The sequence below is a fragment of the Pelobates fuscus genome, chromosome 9 (genome assembly GCF_036172605.1).
Source record: "Pelobates fuscus isolate aPelFus1 chromosome 9, aPelFus1.pri, whole genome shotgun sequence".
NCBI lineage: Eukaryota > Metazoa > Chordata > Amphibia > Anura > Pelobatidae > Pelobates > Pelobates fuscus.
Genome location: NC_086325.1, coordinates 29,994,670 through 30,008,127, shown reverse-complemented (window position 1 = coordinate 30,008,127; position 13,458 = coordinate 29,994,670).

Below are 13,458 nucleotides of genomic sequence, written 5' to 3'. Positions count from 1 at the left end.
AGAAATTTGTGTCCTGAAATCTACACCCAAGATCTGTTAACTGTGGAAAGCTGGTGTCGTTTTTGCGGTCATAGCATATTTTTATTTTTTCAAGTATGCCATTGAGGTTGCTCAGTGGTCAGTACACCAGTTGCGGTATCTTTAGCAGGTTTTATTACAAATGGGATCAGCACTGCCTTATATGATTACAAAGTCAATAAAATGAGTAACCTAAAGACCCCAAGATGTACAGGAAACCAGCAAAAGAAAAATTAAGCCTTTCTTAAAGAATTTTGATAATGACCAATAGACTCGTTTTAGAAATAAATAAAAAATTCTGTCGATGCAAGAAATTGAACCGGTTCAGGCCATGACAAGTCTAACTTAAGGAACTCGGAGGATAAGTACAGACTGTAGCTAATCCTTTTTAGAGGATCTAGAAATAATGCATAACATAAGACAAATCGAAATTGCAAAGACAATATGAAATCATTAGAAAAAAACCAAAACTTAAGCAGTGGTTTTGAACAATTAGAATTTTTGTGCCTATCACAAGGGCACACTCTTATGGTTTCTGGGCAAACACCTACTGGATACTGTCGTCTTTGTTATACAGTGTCAGGCACTAACTTTAAAGAGTTCATCCATAGAGTAAAATATGATCTGTGCATCATTTTCACACACACATTGCATAATAAAACAAGTATTTTGTATTTGAAGGTCCCTTACTGGTATCTGCATATTCTGCAAGGAAGTTTCTCTATATTAATTAGTACTGTTATATATGGGACGAAGATATTTCCCTTGGTACTGTCACTGTTCATCTCTCCAGATTAATTTCTAGGAAACCTGTTACACTCCATGGCAAAATGATGTTCAAAGTACTTTTACACGTCTGGCTGTTTAATTATTGCACATTATTTCCTCCGTCACTAACCTCTCCTGGTTTACTTTTGGATGTTGAGTTAATGATTTGGAATTTTGCCCAGATTAGACATTTCATTTTTCACTTTGGGAAGCTGCTGAAGTTTGTTCTTCAATGCTACTTACTTAGCCCAGAACCTTTAATTCACTGTTCTACTTATTATTTGTTGCTTTTAATAAATTGTACATTATTTCTCTTGTTTTTGTGACCTTTGCACTTCGATAATAACTTGATTTGAATGTGAAATGTGTGTTAGACAATGAATTAATGAAAAGGCAGTGTTCTGATTGTCAACACAGCGGCACGCCAAGCGATCTGATTTCATTGCTCTATTTAGCATGGGTACAATATCAGCATTGAATTTCATTAAAGACTGTTCTGGAAAGCAGAGTAAAGCAAAACAATGATGTAGTGCATCTGTGCAACTTTTTTTTAAGGAAAAAAAAAAAAAACCTTTTATTTTTTAGCCATAATTCCAACTTGTGCGCTCTAACACATAAATCAAATTACCACACCTTTAAAGTGTGCATGTCATTGTACACATGTAGGTTCATTTTAAAGAACATTGAATTCTATTCACACGGTGTGCTAACAGAAATTACAGCAAATGTGGCACGTTAGATGCTAATGCAGTAGCTCGGTTGACCAGGAGAGCAAGAAAACCCTTAAAAGGGAATTCTCTGATCCGTCTCATAGTTACAGGCGTTGCACACTGTAGGACTGACTGACGCCGAGGTTCTGGCAGTGAACAAAGCGTGTCGGCAGCGGCGATGACTGCCCTACTTGGAAGAGTGTCCTCAAACAGGGCCAGTCGCAAGAGATGGGACGGTAATTGAGGTTGTGTATTACCATAGTCTAACTGAAATGGCATGGCTGGATCATGGGGCTGTGTAAAAATAGGATTAGAACAACTCCCAAAGCAATCAAATATACCATTTATTAGTATGATGAACTATTCATTTACGGCTTTGGGAGCTGTTATCATAAACACGTGTTGTACCCAGCAATAATAATAAGATTGGCAAAACTGCAAAGCGCCTAAAACCAACTACTGCTTTTTCATATTACATATTCTGTAAATATATTTAAATGCCAAATCTTTGTTATTTATTTTCCTTGAAGGTGTAGTTCAAACTCACTATAACATTGAAGTCTTCCACTGCACTCTAAACCTAAAACGACTTCCTCCTTTCCCAACCAACATGCTGGGAGTACCAAGTCTATTTCTCTCCTGCCATGCTTTGCAGCCGTTTTAAAATGGAACGGTTCTACCAACTGCTTTGCATTTAGAATTCTAGTTTCTCAATTTGTGGCCCCAACACTGCCAAATGGTACAACTAACCAAGAATATCCTCCCTGCGGTAGAAGCAGGTAAACCAGCAGAGGGACACTGTAGTGTTACACAGCTTTGTATTCCTAACACCAGCGGGTGTTAGAAATTCAATGCTGTGTAACACTACAGTGTCCCTCTGATCCTGCTGCAGTGAAAGGGTTAAAAACCCTTTAATCACTTCTATAATTCCTGCACTGCGTTCCCTTGGCATTGGCTCGATCTTTGTCTCCCCTGACATCAGAACAAAGGGGAGCATAACACACATGTTCGGCAAGCGCTGTGTGCGCATTAGGCCTTCCACATAGGCAGGTATTGAATCACTGCTTTCCTATGGGGATTTGCGAGATGCTGGACGTCCTCACACTTAAACTCTGTTTAACTGCAGGAATTGTCTCTAGTAGCTGTCTGTAAGTCTTAATCCTGCAATATTAACATTGCAGATTCTATAAAACTGTATTTTACATTGCAGGACTAGGGTGGACAGGGACACTGAACCCAGACCACTTCAATGAGAAGAAGTGGCCTGGGTGCTTATAGTGTCTTTTTAACCCCTTAAAGGGAAACTCCAGTGCCAGAAAAACGATCCGTTTTTCTGGCACTGGAGGGTCCCTCTCCCTCCCACCCACCAATCCCCGGTTACTGAAGGGGTGAAAACCCCTTCAGTGACTTACCTGGGACAGCAGCGATGTCCCACGCCGCTGTCTCCGCCTCCGCGACGCTCCTCCTAGTGATTACGTCGGCCGGTGGGCGAGACTAATCTCGCTCACCGGCCGAGGAGACCTAATGCGCATGCGCGGAAATTCCGCGCATGCGCATTACGTCTCCCCATAGGAAAGCATTGAAAAATCATTTCAATGCTTTCCTATGGGGTTTTGAGCGACGCTGGAGGTCCTCACACAGCGTGAGGACGTCCAGCGACGCTCTAGCACAGGAAACCTGTGCTAGAACCCAGGAAGTGACCTCTAGAGGTGGAGTTAACCCTGCAATGTAAATATTGCAGTTTATGAAAAACTGCAATAATTACAGTTGCAGGGTTAAGGGTAGTGGGAGTTGGCACCCAGACCACTCCAATGAGCAGAAGTGGTCTGGGTGCCTGGAGTGTCCCTTTAACCCCTTAAGGACCAAACTTCTGGAATAAAAGGGAATCATGACATGTCACACGTCATGTGTCCTTAACCCCTTAAGGACAGAGCTTCAGAAGCTTGTCTTTCACTTAATGACAACGGCATTTTTTGCATTTTTTGCTATTTGCGTTCAACTGCAATTTGCATTTTACTAATTTATTGCACCGACACATATTATATACCGTTTTTTAAAGGACAGAAAGGGCTTTAATTTGATGTAACACATATATATATATATAAATGCTTATTTATTATAAAAAAAATACAGAAATATGCAAAAAAAATGAATTTTTGTGTGTTTTTTTTACAGTTTTTGCAATAATAATGTGTACATAATTAGTGCAGGTTAAGGAAAGTAATTAAAAATAAATTCATTTAGTTGTTCTGAATTACAGAATATATAATGTGTCTGGGATTTTAAGTTTTTTTTGGTAGTTACAGGTCACAAAGCACAAGGAGTAAAATAAACTTTTTATGTGGAGCGATTTTAGAATTTGGTATGTTTGTCTTGTAAGCCTAATAGCCATAAAAGAAAACAAAATTGCCACACAAAAGTATATATTTATATAAAGTAGACACCACAGGCTATTTACCTAAGGTTGTTTTGACACTTTCTACGTAGCCATTTTACCGCCAACCTCTGCTAAATATTGGTGTAAAATTGTGTTTTTTGGGGGTTTTCGCACACAAACTTATAACAAAGAACTTCTCATGTGTATTTTGTAAAGTTGGTGTGTGCTATTCCTGTACAAAGTTTTATAATGTGTTCAGTTACTTCTGCTGAGTACAACGGTACCCCCATTGTATGTCTTTGTCACTATTTCGTGAAGCTACAGTGCCATATAGGAGACCTGTCCTTTTCAGTATTCACAGTAGAATTTTGAGAGACGGATTTAATGAGCCTATGCTTCCATTTGGGGTATTATAGTAGTTTGACTGTTCAAAAAAACCCCACAAAGGCCTACCATTTGTAAAAGTAGACACTCCAGGGTATCTCATAAGGTGCATATTGTGCCTTAACATGCCCCCATTTTTTTACCATTACATGCCAAAGTATGTGGTAAAAAATAATTTTGTGCATATTTTACATACGGATTGCATTTTTGCTGGGCATTTTGTATATTTCATGTGTGCCACTAAGTTCAAACCCCCCAAATTATGCTCAGCTAAGTCTTCTGAGTAAAAGGACACCCCCATTGTATGTCTATGGCACTATTTCGTGAAGCTACAGTGCCATACAGGAGACCTGTCCTTTTCAGTATTCACAGTAGAATTTTTAGAGACGGATTTAATGAGCCTATGCTTCCATTTGGGGTATTATAACAGTTTGACTGTTCAAAACACCCCACAAAGGCCTACCATTTGTAAAAGAAGACACTCCAGGGTATCTCATAAGGTGCATATTGTGCCTTAACATGCCCCCATTTTTTTACCATTACATGCCAAAGTATGTGGTAAAAAATAATTTTGTGCATTTTTTACATACGGATTGCATTTTTGCTGGGCATTTTGTATATTTCATGTGTGCCACTAAGTTCAAACCCCCCAAATTATGCTCAGCTAAGTCTTCTGAGTAAAAGGACACCCCCATTGTATGTCTATGGCACTATTTTGTGAAGCTACAGTGCCATAAAAAAACTTATAGAAAACGGTACATGCAGTGATAACACCACAAATAAATCAGTAAATGAATAAAAAAGAAGAGTAGCAGCTACACACCCACTCTAGCGACTTGATGAGTTATATACTCAGAAATGGAAAATAGGGTGTGTGCGCTTAAGATTATAAAACTAGATAAATAGTATAAAAATTATCAAAAATAATTTATTAATTAAGTAAAAAATAAATCAGCAAAGGACTAATTCCGATCACCACTGTTATACCTTAACCGGACAATTAAATACAAAAATCTCATAAAACAGAATAACAAAAAAAAAAAAAAAAAAAAATTAAATGACACCAAATGTATCCACAAACTAACTGCACTGAATGGCCAAAAAGATGGAATAACCTCAATATAAAGAATATATATATAGAGGTCCGATCACTAAGTGAAGGTAGGGTGGATACAAAAAGAGAAAAAAAATTATATACCAATAAACACAATAGTAATAATAAATGGGAAAAAATATATATCTGTCCTCGGTGTGGGCCCCCACCTGAGGTAGATATAACCAGAAGATGAATAAATGAGATATATAAAAATAAAAGACAAGAGACAAGAAACAATAATACTAAGTGAAATAAAATAAAATGAAAAAAACAGTAATTGTCCGGAAGTCCTCCCTGGGTAGGCAGAATAAAGGTGATGTTGGGCGGATCAAAGAGCAACCAGATAAACCCTCGTTATGGGAACTCCAACTCTCTCACACTGCGGTCGGGATCTTCAAAAAAGACCACAGTGGAGGTGAAGCCGTGAAGATGAACAAAGTAGGTGCAGAGTGGTACAGCAACCACCCAGACAGCAACCAGCAGATAGAAACCGCGGTCGGTATTTTCAAAAAAGACCGCGGTATTCAGCCAAAGATGAAGACAGGACGTCAAACCCAGGGGAAATGGAAAGAAAGGAACAGCCAGCAGCCCACAGATCAACGCGTTTCGTCCCAAACTGTGGGACTTTATCAAGATCAGTACTTGTGCCTAGATCACCACCCAGGGTTTAAATACCTGCTCAAGATAAAACCAGCAGGTGAACCCCGGAGTGGATAATTATCAGTAATCAAGCTACATCAGTGAAACCTGTTAAACATAGAACAGGTGCTAATGATACATACACTAAACTGACAGTTTAACACACAGGTAAACAGTTTAACAAATTAGTTCCACACAATCTGATTTAACATTAGCATATAAACAAAAATTCAGCGAATTATTTCCACACAATCTGATTTAATATTAACATATAAAGCTCCATTAAAACTATACACATAATATAAAAGAAATTTATAATAAATTCTATTAGACAGCAAAAATCTAGGTCAAGCTACAGTGCCCTATAGGAGACCAAGCCATATCAGTTTTGACCGAACTTTGAATTTTGACGCCGGGCCTATGTGCAATTTCCAAGCATCTTTGCAGGTTTTAAATTCAAACTACCCCACAAAGGCCTACCATTTCTTAAAGTAGACACCCCAGGGTATTTCAAAAGGCATATTTTGAACCTTAGCGTGGGATCATTTTTCCGCTAGCGTGTACCAGGTGTAGTGGTTATAAGCGTTTTTTTCTGCCTTTTTGACACACAAAGTGAGTTTGCACAGTATATTTTGCAAACCATATGTGTACTACCACTGTATAATACTTCATATTTTGCTCAGCTATGTCTGCTGAGTACAAAAATACCCCCGTATGTACCTTTGCCAGGTATATGTGGACATCGGAGGGGCACATTTGGGACACAGCCATTCCATTTTTTTTCAAATTTTGAATTTTTACGCTGTGCCCATGTCCCATTTTAGAGTATTTTACCAGGCTATATAATCCAAATACCCCATAAAGCCATACCATTTCTTAAAGAAGACATCCCAGGGTATTTCAAAAGGCATATTTTGAACCTTAGCGTGGGATCATTTTTCCGCTAGCTTGTACCAGGTGTAGTGGTAATAAGCGTTTTTTCTGCCTTTTTGACACACAAAGTGAGTTTGCACAGTATATTTTGCAAACCTTATGTGTACTACCACTGTATAATACTTCATATGTTGCTCAGCTATGTCTGCTGAGTACAAAAATACCCCCGTATGTACCTTTGCCAGGTATATGTGGACATCGGAGGGGCACATTTGGGACACAGCCATTCCATTTTTTTTCAAACTTTAAATTTTTACGCTGTGCCCATGTCCCATTTTAGAGTATTTTACCAGGCTATATAAACCAAATACCCCATAAAGCCATACCATTTCTTAAAGAAGACATCCCAGGGTATTTCAAAAGGCATATTTTGAACCTTAGCGTGGGATCATTTTTCCGCTAGCTTGTACCAGGTGTAGTGGTAATGAGCGTTATTAAATGTATTTTTTTACTTTTTAAAACTTTTTTTACTTTTTAAAACTATTTTTTAAACTTTTGTTTTGATTATTCATTTTTTTAAAGTTTTCTAAACTTTCGTAAAACTTTTTTTTACAGATTTAACATTTTTCTAAGCTTTTTTTTTACGTTAACCCCTAACTAGCAGTAAGCAGCACTAACAGTAAATTCCCCATTTTCCCATAACTCCCACCCACCCCAGCTAGCAAAATATTTAATTATACAATATTTAAATTAGTTAATTAAATAAATTTAACCCCTGAGGGTTAAAAAATAAATAAAAGTTAATCGTCAGGGGTTAAAAAAAAAAAAATTAGAACAGTATAATACTGTGATCTGTATTTTGATCACTGTAGGCAGTGATCGACTGGCAGCGAAGGGGTTAATTTTTATTTGGACTGGGTAAAGGGTTTATTTTTTTAAATTTTTTACTTAAATGTTATTAAAACTTTTTTTTTAACTTAATTTTTTAACTTTTTAAAGCTTATTTTTAAACTTTTTTTAACGTTAACCCCTAGTTAGCGTAATACTAAATCCCCCAATTCCCCACTAACTTCCACCCTCCCCAGCTAGCTAAATTTATAATTTTAAAATATTTAAATTAATTAATAAAATAAATTGAACCCCTGAGGGTTAAAAAAAAAAAGAATTAACCCTCAGGGGTTAAAAAAAAAATCAGATCTTAGTAAAATGTAATCCCTGCCAATTGATCACTGTAGTCAGTGATCAATTGGCAGGGAAGGGGTTAATTTTTTATTAAAATGGGTAAAGGGGGGGTAAAGGGGGGTGGGATTTTAATTTTACAATGTTTTCTTTCCACCAGGGGGCAGGATCACTGAAGATCCGTCTCCCTGCACTTCACACAGAACCAGGAAGTGCAGGGAGGCGGAGGTGAGTATAGAGAGCACATGTGCCCGCTCTGGCATGCTGTCAGAGCGGGCACATTTACTCTGACAGCCCGATCCGGTGCTCCCGGTTTGCCTCTAATGCAGAGGCAGACCGGAGCACCATTAACCCCGCGATCGCCGCGATTGCGGCGATCTGGGGTTAATTTTAACGGGTGACGGACGAGGTCCGTCACTCGTCATTAACGCATTCCCCTGAGTGACGGACCTCGTCCGTCACTCGTCGTTAAGGGGTTATGGGGTTAAGGACCAAACTTCTGGAATAAAAGGGAATCATGACATGTCACAAATGCCATGTGTCCTTAAGAGGTTAAAGAGCACAGAAAAACTGAGAGGGTATTAAAGTGTCTGCAGTTGACGAAACCTATTCGGTAATACCCCATAATTCTGGTAAAGGAATGGGAAAATACAATATTGTAATGGGTTTTTTTTTAACCACTAATTTGATCACCAATGCCTTTTGATGTGGAATAAAACAATAATGTGGCAATTGGAATAAGTATTCAATAATATACGATTGGTTGCAGTTCACACTGTTTCGACAGTTGCAAGAGGATCAACTTGTGTCAATTGTTACATCATAATATAGGTTAGAGAAAAGACCTCTGTCCATAAAGCTCAAACTTTAGACATATGCAGGGCATCATTGGGCAGGGTGCTATGACTTTGGAATTTGATTCCAAACCATAAGTCCCCACTGATCTCAGGGAGAATGCACATCTAGGGAACATCTAGCTTTAGCATATATGTGACCTCCAATGATTCTGAACCTCTGTGCTCTGAGAAACATTATTTCAGCTGTTGTTTAAGTCCAACTCACATGGCCCAGCCAGCTTTTGCCAGCTGTTGCCCAGCTCTCATGTTGACCCACCTAGCTCAATTATATTTGTGAACGTTAAACTTTCAAACAATAGTTTTACTACTTATATTTGAACACTGCAAACAGCTGAGGGGAGAAGAGATTTGCTAAATGGAACGTTGTGGTGATTTGAAAAACCAATTAGCAGTATTTCGGGGATATTAGATAAAGTCTGTTATTTGTTCCCGTGTTTTGATTTGCAATTTGGTGTTTAGAATTGGAGAAGTGAGGACAGGCTTAGGAATTAGGAGGAGGTAAGCATAAAAATGTGAGTAAAAGGATCTAAGAATTATAGGGTAAGGAAAGCTTTATGAATTATGGTGAGCTAAGTGTTAGACATTCGGAAGAGAAAGGGATACGAAATTGAATTTTGCGTTAAAGTTCAGGGATAGCATCAGGTGGACTTGATGACCCAATCAAAAAACAGAGGGGAATGACCACATGCTCAAATCTTCCTGGCCAGTTACCAAACACACCGGCTAGCTTCGATCAAACTGGCCACAGGTTCAACAACAGACAGCAAACAGCATATCAAACAACGATTATCCCGTTAGGCTGCTGTTATTGTTCTTTAACAAGACTTGACAGCACAGTTACATTGACAGATATGTTACCGTTGCGAGCAGACATATGATATAACTCATAATGTCAAGCTCCTCGTTTATCGTCACACTGTATTGGATATTGACTAAACTCAGAGTTTTAGTAATTTAAATACAACTGGCAAAATGTATGTTAAAAGAGCTGATTTTGATCATTTATTGAACTCCGCTATAGTCACAGCTAGGCTATTTTACACTTGAAGGAAGACTCCAAGCATGCCTGCATTGTAGGAAGTCAAATCATTTTAGAACGGTCTTTGAGCTCTCTTGGAAGTTGTAAACATGGGGTATGGCACTTGGCGGACTCCTGCTAAAAAGTCATATTGTTCTAAAATGGTTCCACAATGGGAGGGGAACCAGAGCACTCCTGTCATCTTAACCACTAGAGAGCAATGCAGTGGTTATGGTGCTTGTGTTGTTCCTTTAATTTTTTCATTCATATATAATTCACTAAAATTTGTTGTTAAAGTGGTGCTGTCATCTTGGAGGATTTTTGCATATTTTTCAAAAAGGTTTAATATATGAAGCAGTTACATATCAACAAAAATACAATATTTTCTGTTTTAGAAATAAAATGCATCCATCTACATTTTCATCAATTGATACAACAGTACTTTCATGCATAGAATGCTGTCCAGGGTTACGTGAAACTATATCTGCCCATGTATAAGGGGTAGGGAGGGGTCTGGGAGATTCGGTTCCTCTGCAGTACTGACTGGTGATCTGACAAAGAAATGCATTTCTCTGCCGAGTGAAGACTAGATCTAGACTAGACTACATAGAGTTCTATGTGAAGTTTGTGTTGCATTGCTTAGCTTTGGACCTTGTATACAAGAGTTGGGAGGGAATGGGTTCTCCAAGCATCAATTGAATAAGTTAGGCTAGAGATTGTTTAGATAAATTATAATAGGGGTATTGGTATATTCTAGTCCAGAGGTTCCCAAACCAGTCCTCATGGCCCACCAACAGTCCAGGATTTATGTATTTCCCTGTTTTATTCCAATGGAGATACTAACAAAACCTGGACTGTTGGTGAGTCTTGAGGACTGGTTTGGGAAACACTGTTCTAGTCCATTTCTTGCAGATAAAGCATTTTGGGAAACATTGGTTTATGTTATTTCATGCGGTACACACGATTTCACACGTCTAATCTTTGCTAACACTTGCCTGATCTTCATTTCCACATTCTATATTCATGAAGAGGCACAAAATAATGAAATGGTGTCCAGCTGGATGTCAGAACCAATTTGGCTAAGGAATTAGGTTCCGTGTAAAGTGCAGACATGTGAGCTTGTTCTCTGAATTCCAACAATTGCAAACAAACGCCTTGATGTTGCAACTAAACACCTTTCAACATTTATTTAGAAGGCTTCCTCTTTAAAGGCCTCTTTGTGCATTCATAGAAAATTATAATATTAATTATCTCAGCCTGCTATGACTTACAATCAGTTCTAGTCCACTAACCCTTGTTTCGATTGTCTCCAATACTTACACCAGGAAAACCTTGACTGACCCCGTGCTTTTGTTTCCATACTGTCCAGAAATTTTGGGAAATTCCTCCCCCCACCCTGCCCAGCGTTAAACTGTTGCAAAGACTTATAGTTGCAATCAGAGTAATTGCACAAATTAAAATTTAAATTTGTGGCTTAGTTTCAAGAGGCAGATTTAAGAATGTAAATAGAATATAAAGGATCTTGTTAAGTCATGGAACTTAAATCCCTCTGATCTTGATCCAGGTAAATGCATGTGGAGAATTAATCTATTTCCCTGCGATGGGAAGGCCTGCTTTTAATTTAAACAGTTTGAACTTGACATGTTAGGTAAATTTGCTTAAAGTAATGAATTGGAAGAAGTCTGGCATTTACCGGTTCGGTAGTAGTAGAAAACTGGATGGATGAAATACATTTATATTTTGGTTTATTTGGAATTCTCGTTTGGCTGTTAAAAAGGACTCTGAAGCAATTAGCTAGCAAACCGCCACATAGTTTCAGTCTCTGGTTAAAGGGACACTATAGGTACCAAGATCAATGAAGTAGTCTGTGTGCAGCGGCCAGAGGCATAGCTAGGTCACTTGGCCCCTGGGGCGGAAATCTATGTTGTCACACCCTGAATGTTCAACTTTTGTGTCGCTTTTGCAGCCACTCATCCCTTTTGGTCGCAGGGACCGCCACTCCAGGGAGCCCAGCCACCATGTGGACCCCTGCGACCGGGTGCCTGCCGCCATGTGTTGTGGCCCCAGGCTGTGTGGTAAAACCGCTGTGGTGGCATTGAAGGGGCCCATCGGGTGACCCACGCTGTTAGGGACACCAGATGGCAAAGTATTACCAGAGGGCCCGGTCAACTTTGACAGTGCGACCGGGCCCCCTGTGATGATGTCAGACTGAGCTGAGAGGAAGTGACTGCCCCAGTGCGGGAGGGAGGAAGGAGAGGAAGGAGTCAGAGTGGGAACTCTGACTCCCATCAGCCTGAGCCACCACTGGACCCCAGGGAAGTCACCCTCCTGCACCTAAAAGGGTAGGAAACAGGAGGGTGACTAAAACATTTTGCATGTGTGTGTGTTTGTGTGTCTTAATGTGTGTGTGTGTGTGTGTGTGTTTGTGTGTCTTAATGTTTTGTGTGTCTCTGTATGTATGTGTGCATATCTGTGTGTCTCTGTATTTATGTGTGTGTGTGTGTCTGTTTGTGTGTGTGTGTGTCTATGTATGTGTGTGTCTGTTGGTATGTGTTTGTCTCTGTTTGTATGTGTGTGTGTGTGTGTGTGTGTGTATGTGTATCTCTATGTCTGCATATCTGTATGTCAGTGTGTGCCCTGTGTATCTGTATGTGTGTCACTGTTTCTATCTGTATGAGTGTCATTCTGTGTATTTGAATGTTTGTCCTTAACTGTTTGTGTATCTGTCTGTATGTGTGTCTGTGTACCGCATGTGTGTCAGTGTGTGTCTGTGTATCTGTATTTGTGTCAGTGTTTGTATCTATAGGAGTGTCATTCTGTGTATTTCAAAGTGTGTAATTCTGTGTGTCTGTGTATCTGCATGTGTGTCTGTGTGTATATATGTGTCTGTGTATCTGTGTGTTAGTTTGTGTGTCTGTATTTACGTGTGTGTATGTATCTGCATGTGTCATATGGTGTGTGTTTGTATGAATGAGACACATTGAGGGGCGTCAGTGTGATACATGGAGGGGTTGGGGGGATAGGGGGGGGGGGGGCCCAGGGCAATTTTCACACCAGGTCCCCATGGTTTCTAGTTACACAGTCAATGGCATACAGTCATACAAATAGTTACAGACACACACAAAGGCAAACACCCCACACATAATCACAGGCACAGTCACCAATATAATCACTGTTACACACAGTTACAGGCACACAGTCACAATAATCATGAAGAACGTTGGATGAGGTACACACACACACACACACACAGTTACAGTCACACATACAGTTATATAGTTACAGACACAGACCATAACAGTCATATACACACACACTTACAGTCACACACACACAGTTAGTCACACATACAGTTATATAGTTACAGACACACACACACAGTCACACACACTCACAGTCTCACACACACACAGTCTACAAATCCGCCTCCTGGGTCCTACCTTTATGATCACTGATTGCATGATTGGAGCAGAGGCTGGAATATTCCCTGGTGTCTAGAAGTTGGGTAAACTTCCTGCTTCCACCTCATCAAGCATCAG